Source organism: Myotis nattereri (genome assembly GCF_964212035.1).
Source record: "Myotis nattereri genome assembly, chromosome: 6".
Classification (NCBI taxonomy): Eukaryota; Metazoa; Chordata; class Mammalia; order Chiroptera; family Vespertilionidae; genus Myotis; species Myotis nattereri.
In genome coordinates, this window is record NC_138081.1 from 11,233,447 (window position 1) to 11,251,361 (window position 17,915).

At 40.5% G+C, this 17,915-nt stretch overlaps 1 protein-coding gene and 1 pseudogene across 3 annotated transcripts in view; one reads left to right on the forward strand and one right to left on the reverse strand.

Annotated features, from left to right (window-relative positions):
• BTBD9 (BTB domain containing 9) overlaps positions 1–17,915 on the reverse strand; it is a 437,801-nt gene that overhangs the window by 314,606 nt on the left and 105,280 nt on the right. The window lies entirely within an intron of this gene.
• LOC308521492 (large ribosomal subunit protein eL6-like) lies at positions 8,702–9,388 on the forward strand (annotated as a pseudogene). The gene has a single exon. The product of its transcript is annotated as a large ribosomal subunit protein eL6-like (transcript).

Below are 17,915 nucleotides of genomic sequence, written 5' to 3' on the forward strand. Positions count from 1 at the left end.
ACAGGGCAGCCCTAGCTGGTTTGGCTCAGTGGATAGAGTGTTGGCCTGTGGACTGAAGGTTCTCAGGTTCAATTCCAGTCAAGGGCACATGGCAGCGGATCAATGATTCTCTCTCATCATTGATGCCTCTCTCTCTCTCTCTCTCTCTCTCTCTCTCTCTCTCTCTCTCTCTCCCTTTCCCTTCCTCCCTGAAATCAATAAAAATATATTATTTTTTAAAAAAGAAAAGAAAAGAAGGGAACAGGGCAGCAAGCAGAGGAAGGGAAGGGATGAATGAAATATAGCCTTCAAGAAAGGTTTGAATGTTCTTCCACACACCTGTAAAAGGACATTACCAGGAGTGCAATCTTTAAGACTCAAGTTTCTATTCTGCTTCCAGTGTTATTTCGTTTTTCTTTGCTACAACTAAACTATATTCTCTTTGCATCAGCTATAAGTAAAGAATGGCAGCTAAAGTATGTTAGGCCGAAAAGGTTGAGTACAAATCAGCTTTCACATCTATAACACTGCATGCCCTGCCTTGCTGACCTTATAAATACTGGCTGGAAAGCACAACATGCAGAAAAACATCAGCCATTTGAGCACTGTACTCTCCTCAAAATGCAGAGTGAGAACTGAAATACAGCAGTGGAGTGGGTTAAATGGTTCTGAACCTTTTAGAGAGAGTAATAAGTGCACAGTGCTTTAGTAGCAAGCATGCATAAAACATAATAAAATGGCATAGAATTAATACTTCTCCAAAGAAAAATCTAATAAAACCCTGAATTTGGGGAAGAGGCATTGCACAAACAGGGCAGAAACATCTTTATATCTCCCTTGTTGCTCTGAGCACAGCAGCCTCGGTATATATTTGTTGAATAAATGCCTGATGAATGAATATGGTTCTTAAAGGATTACTCACATTTTCCTCCCCTGATCAAAGAGCCAGCTACTCTTAGACTCATGGTCCATTAAAAAATATATATATTTATCGCCCTGGCTGCTGTTGCTAAGTGGTTAGAGAGTTGGCCCATGCACCAAAGGGTCATGGGTTTGATTCCTGGTCAAGGGCAGGTACCTGGGTTGCAGATTCAATCCCCAACCCCAGCCCCAGTTGGGGTATGTGTGAGATGCAACCACTCGATGTGGTCTCTCTCACATAGATGTTTCTCCCCGCTTCACCCAACCCGCTTCCTCCATCACTTCCACTTTCTCTAAAAATCAATGGAAAAAATATCCTCAGGTGAGGATTAACAAAAAAATATATATAGGGTGTCCCCCAAAAATGTATAGACACTTTGAATAATTATAAAGGCAGTGTTTTATTAAAATACATTTCATTTTCAAAATGTAATAGTCTACAGACATTGTGTGTATACATTTTTGGGACTCCCTGTATATATGTTTATCAAATGCCTAAACCAGCTTGTAATTTGCTAGTACACAGCATTCTAAAAGAACCTGTTTCTGCCCTGCAGAGCTTACCACACGAATCCTATTGGCAGCATTGCCTCCCGGGCACCAGCACCACCAAATAACAAGCACACCGTGCAGTCCAGCCACGTTCCTTTAAACATGCAACATGCCATGTGCTTTCTTGATGCCATGACTTTTCATATATACTATTCCCTCTGCCCCAAATAATCTACCCACCTGAAAAACTCCTACTCATCCTTAAAGATCTAAATAAATATTATCTTCTTTCTAAAACATTCTCTGAATTCCTCAGAAATAATTAATCATTTCCTCCCCGTGTTCTTCTACCATAGTATTTCCTAAGTATCTTTAGTGTCTTTGAATCCTATTTAAATTAGGATGATTAACTACATATTCATTATGCACAATTCAAAGTATGAAGAGAAACCATTCTCTTTTCTCATAGATCGAGAAGTGATTCACATAGGAAAATAAAGAGTAAAGATTTGCCTGGATAGATGATAGGAAGGTCACAAGGTATAGTCCTGGGAAAGACTTAACCAAATAGAGGAAATATAAATTAAAAGGTCTGGAACTCTCTTTAAAGCTCAGAGGGTGGATTTTGAGCTTAATCCTTTAAGTTTTGAAAGGGATGGTATGGTTCCCATCAACCATTTAATCATGGAATGCCTGTGGAACATGCCCATGCCAAACACCATATGGTGACTATCGATTAGGGACCATCAATTCAGATGACCCATGTAAAATTCACTCTTCCAGTAAAGAGTGAGCTGTTTAAGAATAGGAATGTGGGCTCATTCAACACTGTCTCTCCAGTGCACACAGGTGGGAGCTTGCTTAATGAACTGAAATGAATTCTTCTTTAATAACTTTACATAACATGTTCTGCAAAATCTTTACCAGCTTCTATAACACAGCAGACATGTTGCTGGAAGGTAAATTACTTTACCTGACTCTTTCATAGGAAAACTAAAACCAATAATCCTTTTAGAGTCAGTCATCAATAGCTTAATAAATTTCAAGAAATATCAACACCCTTAAGTTTTTAACTCTCTGAAAGGGTGGATTTAAAACGTGAACCCATTTGACAGATCTCAGAGGGGATAGGAGGTGGGGGGATAAGGGATGAGAAAAGATTAACCAAAGAACTTATATGCATAGCCCATGGACAGAGACAATAGTGTGGTGAAGGCCTAGGGTTAGGCCGGAGCTGGGTGAAGGGAGGGGAATGGGGGGTATCTATAATACTGTCAATAATAAAAAAAAAATTGTTAATGAACCCATTGGCCCTAGCCAAGCAGCTCATTTGATTAGACCATCATCCCAATATACCATGGTTGCGGGTTCAATCCCAGAGCAGGGCATATAATTTACAAGAATCAACCAATGAATGCATGAATATGTGGAACAACAAATTAATGCTTCTCTAAAAATCATAAATATATTTAAAAAATGAACCCATAGCATTCATAGCTATCATTTATATAAATGTTTAACCAACTACTATGCTGACAGAATTTTGTGTTTGAACCTTAAGTATTTCCATATAGCCTAATGCTGCAGTTTAACATTGTGATAATGTAAAAATAACAATGTTTTAAAATATTTTGGTCTAAGAGCACCAAAATTAACAAAAATATAACAAGGATCCAGTCAAAAAGCTATGTTAACAAGCGCAGTGGTTTTTGAAGGGGTTGAGCCATATCTTCAAAGTATAAATTCCAAGGAATTCATGGTGTCCCACCCTTAATCCAATGCCTAACTATGGACCCTGTTAAGAGCCCCGGGAACGCTGGGGTTTATCTGGCTAACAGAATTTTTCTTATAAGGTTGACTTAATAAAAACATGTTTTAAGAAGTGCTCCCGTCTTGGATTCAAAGTCTCATGATGTTTTCCAAAATCCCTGATGTAAATGGAAATGAAGAAATGCTCCGTGGGCTGATGTTAAAATCGAACCAGGAGTACTGTAAATAAAAATGAACCTAAGAAATGATTCTGTTTTGGAGAAAGAAATTAATTTGAAGACATACACACATACATATCCACTTACTGCCACTCTCACAGTCTGCTACTGGTTGTAAAACTGTCAGGAGAGGTGAGGCAGCAGCACCAACAGCATCACCCTAGACACATTCAGGTGGTAGCTGTTTTGTGGCCTAGGGGGTTGTCTGCAGCTCACCAGCACCAGAGCAGTGCTCATTCAGATGATATTTTTATTTCTGAAGCCTTATTAACATACCCCAGGCTCCAAAATGCAGTATATGATCCTTGACTGCAGAAACAAATTGCCAGCTGCCTCATAAAGGACAACCTCATTTAGCAGAAGGCAAATGCTAGCATAGAACAAAAGTAAATAAAGATGGCTACATATGCTCTAGCTTTCAAACTGGAAAGTGACAGTGATAGAAAAGCAGAAGAGAGAAAGGATTAAACATGAAAGAGAACAGCTGCTGACTATCTGACTATTTAAGCGGTCTAATAATACAATGCGACAACAATGCCAATTAAAATGGCTGGTGTGGAGCTTTAGATCTGGAGATCTTAAGGCTAACAAAACCATGAGAGTCCAGCCAATCCACCCCCACTGTCATATAAGGAAGGCTACTATAAACTTGGATGAAGAGTGCTTTGTAAACTGCAGTGCTCTATAGAAATACTGCTGCTATTCCTAATATGAGTCTATCCTTCTTTTATTTATTTTTTTAAACATATTTTATTGATTTTTTACAGAGAGGAAGGGAGAGGGATAGAGAGTTAGGAACATCAATGAGAGAGAAACATCGATCAGCTGCCTCCTGCACACCTCTCACTGGGGATGTGCCCGCAACCAAGGTACATGCCCTTGACCGGAATTGAACCTGGGACCTTTCAGTCCGCAGGCCGACGCTCTATCCACTGAGCCAAACCGGTTAGGGCTATCCTTCTTTTAGACATAAATTTATCAGAAGTCCCAATTCCTTCTGCATTGTTTCATTTCTGATAAGCAGAGTTGTAGTTGTTAATATTACTGATGTTATTTTTATTATTTTACCTTTTATTTCCTTGAGAACCTTCAAACAGTATATGCTGCCCAAACTGAATATCTTAGCAGTATAAAGCATGAATGGAATATGCCGTTTATATGAGAATGAAACCTGAACAAGGCTCACCTCATTTCCACCCATAGAATGTTAGTTGGATCTATCAAAATTCTCAGATGTTCCGGGAACCCCCTATCTTCACAGACCCAACCACTCATTAAAGGTTAGGGCGGGAAGGGAAAAAGGAATGGCTGGCCTTTCTTGTCAAAGAAGGAGGGCTCACTGATGTGCTTTCAGTGAGTGGAATAAAAGAAAAATGTTTTAAAGGGTCAAAGGGAGAGGGCATGAAGAGAAGCTTAAATGTTTGACTTCAGCACCCACCTTAAAAGAACTACTTCATCCAACTGAACTAAAATAGACCACCACTAGCTATTACAAAACCACCTAACGAAGAATCTCCACATGTGACCTCTGGTTACCCTTCAACACTGCAGCCCTCCTAAACAAACTGGCACCAGAGTAAATGCAGCCAAGAAGAACCTAACATTTACATTTTATGATTTCATTTCAATTTTTCATATAATTTTTAGTAGACCTATTTTCTGGGTATAATTTAATTCTAAAGTATTTGGGAATTACATTTAGTCCAGTTGTGCCTGAAAAAAGGAAAGAAAAAGTAATTTTCCACTTTTACAGATGCTTCCAGAATTCTGTCTGAAGACAGATTAATCTACAGTTACTCAGTTGCAGAATATTACTTCTATTCCAAAGACTTTGTATATGAACTATTAAATCCATTATTAGATCGATAGCAGTTCCTCCCACCTACTCTTAAAGAGCTGATTTAATGAGAACACCATTTTCTTAGTCAAGGCTTTCTTTATTAAGGGAACACAGTCCTATGTGAATACAGTCAACATTTCCTCTTATATTATGACAACTTCATACTAGTATAAACAGAGCCTGCGGCAGGGCAATGAGGCAAAATGTTGGGTGGTAAATAAGAGCATTTGTTTTAAAAGACACTATAATGGAGCTTAAAACTGAACTTAACTTACAAAGGTTAAGATAAAAGAAAACCAACATTAACCATTTGCTCAAAAAATATTGAAATAACAGGCACTAGTGGCATCAAAACACAAAAAAGGAAATGTTATTTTCTTAATAAGTGTAGAACTATTCACTATTAAATATTTCAACATCCTCTCTTCACTCCCCTTCTGCAACTGAAATAGTGGAAAGAAATTTACCCTTTTTCTCTCTCTGAACCTGCATATTAATAGAGATGACAATGACATTATGCCCGTTGTTCTCGGTTTAGACAATATAAGCAATCAGTGGGGGCCTCAAGATACAGTCACCAGCTACTAAGCTCTCTCTCTCCTCTGAGCTTTTATACACAAAAAGCACAGAAGAAATTATAAAGTGCTACTAACGCCTCAAAAATTAAAAAAGGAGAAAGAGGGTGGATCAATGTGTATTGTCTCACAAACACAGTTTCAAAGATAATTGGTAATGTTCTCTTTTTCCAAAGAAGTGAGGGTTAAATATAGTCACTCGGTACAGAGACTGATGATCTTCAAGATGTGTAAATTATACATTACAGTTACATAACAGACTAAATCACAGTCATCAACAAAAGAACATTTGGCACGATTCTTGAATTTTTATGATTCCAGTTCATAAACAGAGCCTCAAAAAGGAGGGGGAAAAAATCTCACCTTAAATCAGCCCTATAAGCAGCCTCACACCTCATGACAGGTACCAAGTGCCCAAGGTGAATGGAAGATAAAGGCAATTATCTTCACTGGAGTGCAGAATGGGAGGGGGCTTTATGATTTTCTTAAAATAACAGCCACTCCATTCATTTTTAAAAACAGGAAAAAGAAAGTCAACTACTCAGATACATGTAGAACTGTGTGTTTAAACACCAACAGACCTAACGTGACTTTGTCCTTAGGTCAAATTTAGACGCTGAAGTCTAGTGAAAGAACACAGATCCTTTCAGAACACTTTAAAAAATCTGGGCTGCACAAACCAGACTGGCCAAGAATTCTCATGCTTTTGATGCAGCTAAAAGGGCTACACGGTGTCATGCCAGTACCACCACTGTAGGCAATTCGGAACTGGTCAGGAGCACTCAGCTAGCAACAATGCTGAGAATGTCCAAACATTCTGCTTCGGTTCCTATGACGACACAGAAGCAGGAAGTCGTCTCAGGCTTATTAGATGCACCCAATTAACATTCATCTTTGACAAGCTCATCCTTTAATCTCCCATAAAAAAACAGCTACCATTATTCTGTAATACCAGTTAAGAAGTCATACTGATCTGAGTAAAGTACACTAATGGGGGGGAAAAAAGAGATCTTAACCCAAGAAAATGGAAGAAACCTATGAGGAATGCAAAGACCAAACCAACCCAGAAAGGACATTCTTTCCTTCATTCCATCGGGTTGTGTCTCTTCTGCCACCAATTCAACACAATTTTCTCTCTGCACTCTGAATAAAAAGCAAAAATTGCTCTTTTTGAAAAGAAACTAGCCTTATAAGGATTTTTAGAATTCAAAGCCAATACTCAGAGGATTTCCAAGTGTCGAGAGCTCCAAAGAATCCATCAATCTTGATATACTTGGAATGACCGGACAATCTAAGGGATGCCCAGAGCCACTCCACTCAGCCTCAACCATATTTTAAGATGACTATGAAGAAGTCATGTTGACCTAGATCCAAAACAACCAATATTATTTGTGGGGCCCTGGAACACTGCCAACATTTCTTATCATGGATTCTCAGGCCAGAAAAAAGTAAAACATTTCCTAAGGTGATTAGCATAAACTTTATAGTCTTGGATCAAAAAAGCAGTCTCTGGCTTATTTTCTGAAACTAATATGTTTCCAAGTAATTAAATACCAAAGTAATGCTATGACAAAAAATTAAAACTTCAACTTTCTTATGTGTATTGGGACACAAATCTGTGTGTGTACCTTCTTAGACACAACCATTTCCATGCATATGTGTCCTCTTTTTCTCTCTCAAATGGTGCTTTACCCAAGTCACTTTTGGACTTGAATGAAATACCCAATGCAGGACATGGGATCTAGCTTCCTGAGTAGCTACAGAGGGCCTGGATGAGGCAGCTTGGGAGCGCAGAGGAGTTTGTTCCCAGGGACAAACCTCCATCAACTAGGAACAGGAGAGGAGACTGGAGGACACTAGGCAGATAAATCCCCCCTTTCTTTCTCCTTACAACCCTTTCAGAGAAATCCTGTTGGCAAGTGAGCATGCTTGCTGAGTGACCTGCTATGGCTCTTTCCAGCATGTTATACAACAAGAGCTAGCTCTACAATTCATCAAATCAATTTCTTTGCATCTTTCCTTGCTTCTCTTCCTTCTGCCCTTACCCTTACAGACCTGGACCTCTACCTCTCAAAGAAAGCATTAACATTTTAATCCTTGCCTCTGGCTCTGTTTGCCAGAGAACCCAGGCTTAGACATTAGGCTTAAAGGAATTAATTCCAGAACTAAGAAGAAACCATTAAAAAATGTACATTTTTTTTTTTCAAATACAATAAATCCTATGGAGAAGTAGAAAAATATTAAGTACCTAAAACTTAAAAGGCCAGGGCCGATACAATATCAAATGTCACCAACTGAGAAAGCAGTCAGGTAGCAACGAGTCAAATACAGAATTTCTTCAATGTGCCCCACACCACCAACTTGAAAGGACAAACAAGATCAGGCATTTTCACTGGGGAACAATGCTGTGTAAAAGATGCTACCCATTGCCTACAGAACATTTTTTCTTTCCTACTAGCAAAGTCCTGATAGCATCAGTTTTGTCCAGTCCTCTACAATGGAAAAGGGGTGAATCTAGATCAGAAAGCACATGGTTCCATTATCCTCACCAGGAACTGATTTAGGCTCCTTAGTATCAATTAGTTCTAGTCAATGGCACATGGAGGTCGGTTAAGGGGCCTCTGGGAAAGGTTTCTTAGCTCCTTTGAGGAACAGAAGAGATATTACTACATCTGGTTGTGATGCCTGGATGTAACAGCCATCTAAGACCATGAAAGGATACAATTTGAGGACAAAGTTGACAAAGAAAAATGATAGCAAGGATTTCAGGACCCCAATCCTTCGCCATCCGAACCAGAAGGGTATCAAGTCGACACCTGCAAGGGTCAGACATGTCTGGGGCCAACTGAGACGCCTCCCAGGCACTTCGTCTGTCTCGCTTGGGTTTGCAGTGGGGCCCGAAGAGGATGGCGGGTGAAAAGAAAACTGAGAAGCTGGATACTAAAGAGAAGAGGCCGATGCTCAGGAGAAGAAACCTGAAGCCAAGAAGGCTGATGCTGGCAAGGTTAAGGCGCCTAGGAAGGGGAAGCCCCACTCAGCAGAAACCCCTTCCTCATCAGAGGAATTGGCAGATATTCCTGGTCGGCTGTATTCTGGAAAGGCCACATACAAGAGGAAAGTATTTGGCAGTTAAATCCAGGATTGCTACTGTCACAAAACCAGTTGGAGGCGACAAAACTGGTGGTACCCCAGTGGTTAAACTCCACAAAATGCCTAAATATTATCCTACTGAAGATGTGCCTTGAAAGCTGTTGAGCCATGGCAAGAAACCCTTCAGTCAGCATGTGAGGAAACTGCCTGTGGGCCAGCATCCCTCCTGGGACCATTCTGCTTCCTCACTGGGTGCCACAGAGGCAAGAGGGTGCTTTTCCTGAAGCAGCTGAGCAGTGGCTTGCAACTTGTGACTGGACCTTTGTCCCTCAATCGAGTTCCTCTGTGTAGAACACACCAGAAATGTGTCATCACCACCTCCACCAAAATTGATTATCAGTGGTGTGAAAATCCCCAAACAGCTCACTGATGCTTACTTCAAGAAGCTACGCAAGCCCAGACACCAGGAGGGTGAGACCTTCGACACAATCTTTCTTTTCTAAAAAGACATAAAACATGTGCTATATCAATTAAAGAAAAAGTGGTGAAGCACAGGTACAGAGAGTAAAGAAATCATTACTGTGGGACGGTAGAGGCAGCTTTCTAAAGAAGGTGAAACTAATAAACATGCCTTTTGCACAGCATAAAAGTATGCTGTCTACATTCAATTAGTGTAATTTGACTTCCAGGAAGCTCTCTTCTGCAGACATGAGTTCTGTCTGTCCAGCATCCTCTTACAAGTGGGAAATACGGCTGCTTTCGCTCTCTGAGCTCAGGAGTGCCAGACCAAAGTGGGCTAGTCAGAACCATTCCCTGGGATTTTTTTAAATTTTAAGATTTTTTTAAAAAGTGAGTCCCATAGCATTTGGGTTACAGGTGTGTGGATTTGTCAGAAGTCAGTGAATGAAAATATAAAATTTGTGCATTTTCTTGGATGTCAATTTTACATTACAAAAAAATGTAAACAGTGAACTCTAAGTTAATGATATGCATGCATAGGGGTGTGTGTACTGTCTACAATTTACTTTGAAATGGATTTTTAACAGATGCACTGATAAATAGGAGGATTGATAGATATATGGATATGTGATAAAGAATGTATGGTAACATCCATACGTGGTAAAACTTTTTGTTTGGATAATTTTCAAAATAAATTTTTTTTGGGGGAAAAACAAGGTAAAGTCCCTCTCTGCTAGTAAGCTGTGAGCTCCAGCTCAGGAGCTATCTATGGTCATGTTTTCCAGGGTAGGAGGAAACTGTTTCAGAAAACAATGTAGGAGCCAGGAAATATGGAGTGGAGGGGGTTTTGAGATATCTGAGTTGTCCCTGACTCCAGCGCCCCTTGAGGCCTAGCTGCATGCCTGCCATTTCAGCAGTTACCTAAGTCAAAAAATTTGTTTTCACCTAAGTTAGTTCAAGGTGGGTTCCTTATCACTTACAAAACAAGGAGTCTGGACTAATTCACTAGCTTAAGGTAATAATAAGAACTATAGACAAAGAAAGATGGCCACTGGGGTATTATTTATAAAAAACAAAATATAAAAATGACCTGATCAAACAAAAGAGAAATGGCGAAATTTATGGTATATTTGATGACATAAAATAATACTCTTAATAAAATTTTATATGAAAATCCCACAAAGCTATATAGTTTATATACATATAAACCACATAGTTTATATAGTTATTTATATGAAAATATACAAATTGGTTAACACTGATTATCTCTGGATTTAGAATTATTATGTTCAAATGTATACATTATTTTTTAAGTATTCTTCAATATGTATACATTACTTTTAGAATAACCAAGAAAAATAAGTCATTTTTAAAAAAATTCACTACTATTAAATATTTTTAAAAAATATATCTTATGGCCCAGCCAGCATGACTCAGTGGTTGAACATCGACCTATGAACCAGGAGGTCATGGTTCGATTCCCAGTCAGGGCACATGCCCAGGTTGTGGGCTTCATCCCCAGTGGGGGCAAGCAGGAGGCAGCCAATCGATGATTATTTCTCATCATTTATGTTTCTAATTCTCTCTCCCTCTCCCTTCCTCTATGAAATCAATAAAAAAAAAGTTAAAATCCTATATAATAAAAGCCTAATATGCTAACTGTCCAGTCATCCGTTCAACCAAAGTGTAATATACTAATGATATGCTAAGGCTGCTCAACTGTTCGCTATGATGTGCACTGACCACCAGGTGACAGACAGCTTACCAGTCACTATGACTTCAATGACCACCAGGGGGCAGATGCTCCGACTGGTAGGTTAGCTTGCTGCTGGGGTCTGGCCTATTGGGACTGAGCGAGATGGGCCAGACATGCCCTGAACCCTCCCACGGTCCCGTGGGACCGTGCCTGTGACCTCTCGCAATCCGGGACCCCTTAGGGAATGTCAGAGAGCCAGTTTCAGCCCGATCCCACAGGACAGGCCAAGAGACCCAACTGGTGCATGAATTTGTGCACACTGAAAGGAAATTAATTGGAAGGTGGCCAGTGGGGTGGGACTGGGCAAGATGGTCTGGACACACCCTGGAGCCAACCTCCCATGGTCCCTCCTCAGCCAGTGCACCTGGGGCAGTGTCTGCGAAGTGAGCGGAGTCCCTCTAGCAGGTGGGTTCCCTCAGCCTGGCCTGCAGGAATTGGCCGAAACTGGCAGTCTGACATCCCCCGAGGGGTCCCAGAGTGCAAGAGGACACTCTTCAAAGTTGCTGTTGCTCGGCAGCTCCTGCATTGATCGTCTGCCCCCTGGTGGTAAGTGCATGTCATAGCTACCAGCCAGTCAGCCGGCTGCTTAGGCTTTTATATATATAGATGGCTTGCTTCCTGAGCACCATTCCTACAATAAATGTTCTAAATGTTCATGAATGTTTGAACTCTTCCATTCATTCCCCAAGGCCTGAGAAGCAATGGCCCAATGGTTAAGATCATGATCCATGAAGCCAGACTATTTCAGTTCAAATCCCCATCATGCCCTTATTTTTGGCAGCAAAACAAAATGTATGGTGTAGGGCAAATTATTTAAACTTTCTTGCCTTAATTTGTCCATGTATTAAGTGGAGAGAGAGTACTTACAAGTTTGAGAAATAAATGAGATAATACGTGTAAAACACTTAGAATGGTCATGATCACCTTCAGGAACAGCTTGTCTGATGATCTTGTTTCCAACTTTAATAACAGAATTTAACTCATTGAGTATTATTAACTTACTAGAGGCCCAGTGCATGAAATTCATGCACGGGTAGGGTCTCTAGGCCTGGATGGTGATCAGGGCCAATTGGGGCCTTCCAGCTGCCAGCTGAGGCCTTCCTTCCCCGCTGCTGGCCAGGGCCTTCCTTCATTCTGCGCTGCCCCCTTGTGATAAGCACACATCATAGTGAGCGATCAAACTCCCAGTCTCCTGGTCAAACTCCCAAGGGGACACTTTGCATATTAGCCTTTTATGTATATACTAGAGTACCGGTGCACAAAAATTTGTGCTCTCGGCCGGGGGGGAAGGGGGGGCGCGGGGGGGAGGGGTCCCTCAGCCCAGCCCGTGCCCGTGCCCCCTCGCAGTCTGGGACCCCTCGGGGGATGTCCACCTGCAGGCTTAGGCCGGCTCCCTGGGGGATCAGGCTTAAGCTGGCAGCCAGACATCCCTCTGGCAGCCCGGGAGCCCTTGGGGGATGTCCACTTGTCAGCGGGGAGCAGGCCTAAGCTGCAGTCAGACAACCTTAGTGCTGCTGTGCTGGCAGCCGTCAGCCTTCTTTAATATGGGCTGAGCAGAGCTCCCCCTGTGGGAGTGCACTGACCACAAGGGGGCAGCTCCTGCATTGAGCATCTGCCCCCTGATGGTCAGTGTGTGTCATAGTGACCAGTCGTTCCCAGTTGTTCTGCTGCTAGGGTCAATTTGCATATTACCCTTTTATTATATAGGATAAAGGCCTGGTGCACGAGTGGTGGCCGGCTGGTTTGCCCTGAGGGTGTCCCGGATCAGAGTGGGGGTCCCGCTGGGGTTCCTGGCAAGCCTGGGTGAGGGGCTGATGGCTGTTTTCAGGCTGGCCATGCCCACCGGCGACCCAAGCTCCCAGCCTCTCCTTTTTTTCTTTTCTTTTTTTTCTGGGATTTATTTTCTTCTATAATTGAAATTTTGTAGCCTTGAGTGGAGGCCAGGTACGACTGGAAGCCTGGGTTGCCCCTGGAAACTCAGGCTCCTAGCCCCTCCTTGAGCAGAGGCCACGGCAGGCTGGAAGCAGGTATCTGGGATTCATTTATCTTGTATAATTGAAACTTTGTAGCCTTGAGCAGAGCTGAGGGCTGGCCAGGGCAGGAAGGAAGCTTGGCTTCCTCCATCACCGGGGGCAACCCGAGCCTCCTGCTCACTCCAGCTCTGTGGCTGCTGCCATCTTAGTTGGGTTAATTTGCATACTTGCTCCTGATTGGCTTGTGGGCATGGCTTGTGGGCGTGGTTTGAGCATAGCAGAGGGACAGTTAATTTGCATGTTTCTCTTTTATTATATAGGATAGATTATTTTTCACTTCCTATTTATAAGTATCTGTTTTATACCTAGTCTACCTTCGTTCTTTCATTCACACTTTTGTTTCCAAATACTGCTGAAAGTCCAGGGCTGTCCCAGGCAAAAGATGCCACTGCCCTAGAGTATGGGTCTCCTCCTCTCTAAAGCTAAGCCCATGGGTTCCACCTTATACTCGACATCTAGCTTCTTGCCAGTTCGTTCCACCTCCTTCTTCAAATCCTCCTCTCTATGTGTCTAAAAATGTACACATCTATCATTATTTTGAAAAAAATTTCATTTGAATCTACTAGAACCTTCTTCCTTCTTCACCCAAACTTCTCAAATAAAAGCCCTCAAATGTGGTTTATTATAGGCTATTGGAACTTCACTTAGCAAGATTACTTATGGGCTCCTTAATGCCAGGTCTAATAATTAGTTTAGACCTCATTCTGTTTGTTCTATGGCCTCTAATACTCACTATGTACTTCTTTAATATAAGTAGTTAACAGCATCTTGGTTTTCTCTCAATTCGCTGGCTGCTTTGTCACATTGCCTTCAACCAGACCCTCAAAGAATAGGCCTAACTCTTTTTATTCTCTCTCAAAGATCTTGATTCCTCCATAGTTCAAATATTAGATCTAAGAAGATGACTGCCATACCTGTACTTCAAACTTCAGCCCTGACTTCTTCCTGAGTTCTAGTCCTTCATTCCAACTGCCTGTCAGGCATTTTCGATCTTATAAGCATGTCTGAAAAATCTGATAATTCCATCCACAGTCTGTTCCCTATTCTGATTTTCCCTCTGTAGTTAAAGATACCAAATGATGGGGGAGAACTACAAGTCTATCAATTTCTGCTGATTCTGCAAATCTAATGTATCAGGTTAATCTTCCATTTTAACACAAGAGCAAGCATATATCTTTTGTTTTCTCTATATGAACAAAGAAAACATTAGATATAAGATGACATGGCAGACCTCCAAAATTTTTCTCCTCTCTTCAGCAAACTTTAGCTGGCACATGTCTACTGAGACTATATTTCCCAGCCTCCCTTGCCAATAGGTGTAACCAGTACTAAGTTCTAATCAAAAGAATTTGATTGAAGGTGATGAATAACATTTCCAAGCCTCGGTCTTAATACATTAGGCATACACTTCTCTGTTACCATGGAATCCACCAGAGGAATCATGGAAGTCATGTCTAAAGGATGGCAAAGCCACCTTGTCAACCTAAGCCCCATGAGGTCGTGAGGGAGAGCCTGCTTATCAGCCCCAGACTCATAAGTGAGGAAAATACCTTCTATTTTTCTCAAAGTCATTGGGCCTTACTAATACAAACATGGATAAAATTAAACATCACAACTGCATATTAGAACCTACAACCACTCTGCAAGTTCATAGTACTGAGGCACCAATTTAGAAGAAAAAAGTCACCCAGAGTGAATCTATTCCTACATACTTGATGCCTAGGAATTCATTAGTTTCTTAAGATAAAAAAGAAACTGGTTGAGTCCATAATATTAAACCCAAGAGACGAGAAAATTACAAATTACTTTGGGGAAATTAAGGGGTTTCTGAGGAGCACATGCATTGTCAACACTAGCAATAAAAAGGAAATGAGAGTGGGAGGAGTGGGAGAAACAAAAGTATTCATTGTGATTTTAATTCTGAAATCCATGTACATTTAAGGAGTGACAGGTGTTATCTACATAACATTCTTTTAACATTTCTTATATATAAGTAGGAGTAATTTGGCATCTAAAATTATCTTCATCAGTTTTTTCATCCAAGTCTATAGCCGTTTTTTTTTTAAATTTTATTTTATTGTTTAAAGTATTACAAATAGTAGTACATATGTCTCCTTCTTTTTCCCCATTGACCTTCCCCTGGCTTCCTCTACCCCTCCACCCGCCCCCCCCCCCGGCTCATTCCCTCACCCCCCCCCCCACTAGTGTCTTGTGTCCATTGGTTATGCTTATATGCATGCATACAAGTCCTTCGGTTGATCTCTTACCGTCCCCCCCCCCCCCGCCAACACTCCCCAGCCTTCCCGCTGTAGTAATAGCCTTTTATTTAACAAATCTTAATCACTTGTACCACATTTAACTAATATCAACAATTAATGTCAACGACTAATGTGTATATATAATAGTTCAACCAAATATTACCAACATCAGCCTTATTTATTTATCTATCTATTTATTTTCAGCCTTATTTAAATGTATTTATTCCTCTAACCAAATGAACTCAGGGTTAACACCAATTTCCAAGATGGGCAGAAGTTAAGTAAAGAATCAGACTCTGGTGCCTGAATTCCTTTAGGACAGATGGCTGGTCTTAAAGTATTTATAACCAGAGGACTACTATTCTATTCAAGAATGATACTGTGTCACTGCCAACTTTTGATTATGTATGCTAACTGAAGGCAGAAGCACAGATAATCAAAACAATCCGCAAATCAATTTTAGTTGGCTTTGAAATATCTATTAATTTTTTCAAAGAGATTTATTTTACTTTTTCTCAGGATAATACAAAAAATGACTTGCGTTCCCTGGGTACAAGCCAAATGGTGGGAGCATAATTGGCAGTTGAACAATTTCAACGTGGGTATAAAAATTCACCACAGAAAAATGGAAAGCAGACCAATTATAAGAGATAAATGAGACTTGATGACAGGTATTAAAAAAATAAAATATTTTAAAACACGACTCTGTATTAAGCTAAATATAGAATTAGACTCACAGAGACGCAAGCAGAGAAAAATTCTGTGCTATATTTGAGTTCACAAGCTCAGGGAAATAAATGTTTCTAGAAGCCCCTTGGTGGCTGGACTACCAGTCTTAAGGTATCTCAAAAAATGATGGCAGGGCCCTAACCGGTTTGGCTCAGTGGATAGAGCGCCGGCCTGCGGACAGAAGGGTCCCAGGTTCGATTCCGGTCAGGGGCATGTACCTTGGTTGCAGGCACATCACCAGTAGGGGTTGTGCAGGAGGCAGCTGATCGATGTTTCTCTCTCATCGATGTTTCTAACTCTCTATCCCTCTCCCTTCCTCTCTGTAAAAAAATCAATAAAATATATATAATTTTTTAAATGATGGCAGGGATGCTAATGTTGTTAGTGCTTTCCTCTTACAGTTTAGGTTCTTTATTAATGAGCAGGACACATGATCCTGAGCACTGCTACATGTACTCCAAATGTGAAAATGGGGCTGCAATCGTTTAGGAATTAATGGTATAGTAGGGGCACAGGCACAAAAACATGAGGCACACAGAAAAGTAGGACCTTCCTTCCTCCCACGTCAGTGTGTCAAACAACTTTCAGTCCCATCTTCTGATTTTGCTCAGTGCCTAAGAAATTTTTGGCATTTAATAAGTATTAAGTAATAATAACATAGTGGAGTTATAATAAATTAGTAAGTTCCACAGTGGGGCTCATTTTATGGATTAGTCTAGTAATCCATGAGCCATATTGCTGATAAATTGGTTATATTACAATAAAATTTATTGTATTACAACAGATTCACTGACTTACAGTGTTATACACTTGCAAACCCCAAACCTATAAAGCATTTATTTTTTTATTTAAGATTTATAAAATCATGTCCATTTTAAGATGCCTCCTGGTGCTTTTATGATATGAAGCAGATATAAACTTCTAACAAAAAGAAAAGCCAGGCTCTGTTCAGATTTACTTTTTGTCCTTTTTTAAGCACTAAACAAAAGTAGTATGTCTTATACCTAAGGTCAACCCAAAGGGCCAACTTTATAAAGATTTATAAAGTAAAAAGTCTATCTCAAGAAAATACTTCTTTCTCTGGACACCAAAGGCTTGGGCTGACTAGCAGGACAGCTTTGGCAGTGCCTCACCGGAAGTCAGTGTTAAGACACACAAAGGTTTAAGTATAAATTTAAAAAATAAAATAAAATCACTATTCTGAATTTAACTCCAAAGCAAAGCAGAGCTGTGATGTATGTCCTGCTGTGTCCTAAGAGACCAAATGCTACAGTGCCATAATCTGCACACAGCATCACCTCACGTAGTCTATATACTGAGCAGGGTCCTTTTCTTTCACACACATGCACAGCTTGATCCAAAGGACAGAAAGTCAAGAAAACACAATAGCTGTTGTATTGCTGATCAAAGGTGAAATGGTAAATATAAACTTAATGGCAATGTTTTTGGTAGTCTCAGGTGAAAAACCCCTAAAGTGAAATGCATATTATTCATATTAATTCTGATTTTTCATTTTCAGGCCTCCCACACTACCCCTTCCCATATAAAAAGCATGAAAAATCACAAAGTGGATGTCAGAATAATAGAATGTTTGAACAGATATTATTACTTAAAATAGATAGTAAGTTTCATGGGTGTTTTTCTTTTCACTCTTATGATACCTATGCTTATACAATGACTTGGTGTTCAAATGTTTGAGGAAGATAGGAGGAAAGACATTAAGGAAGGAAAAAATTTAAACGGGGGAATTTTATAAGTGGAACATGAACTTATAAAAGTACCTAAAAAATTTTCA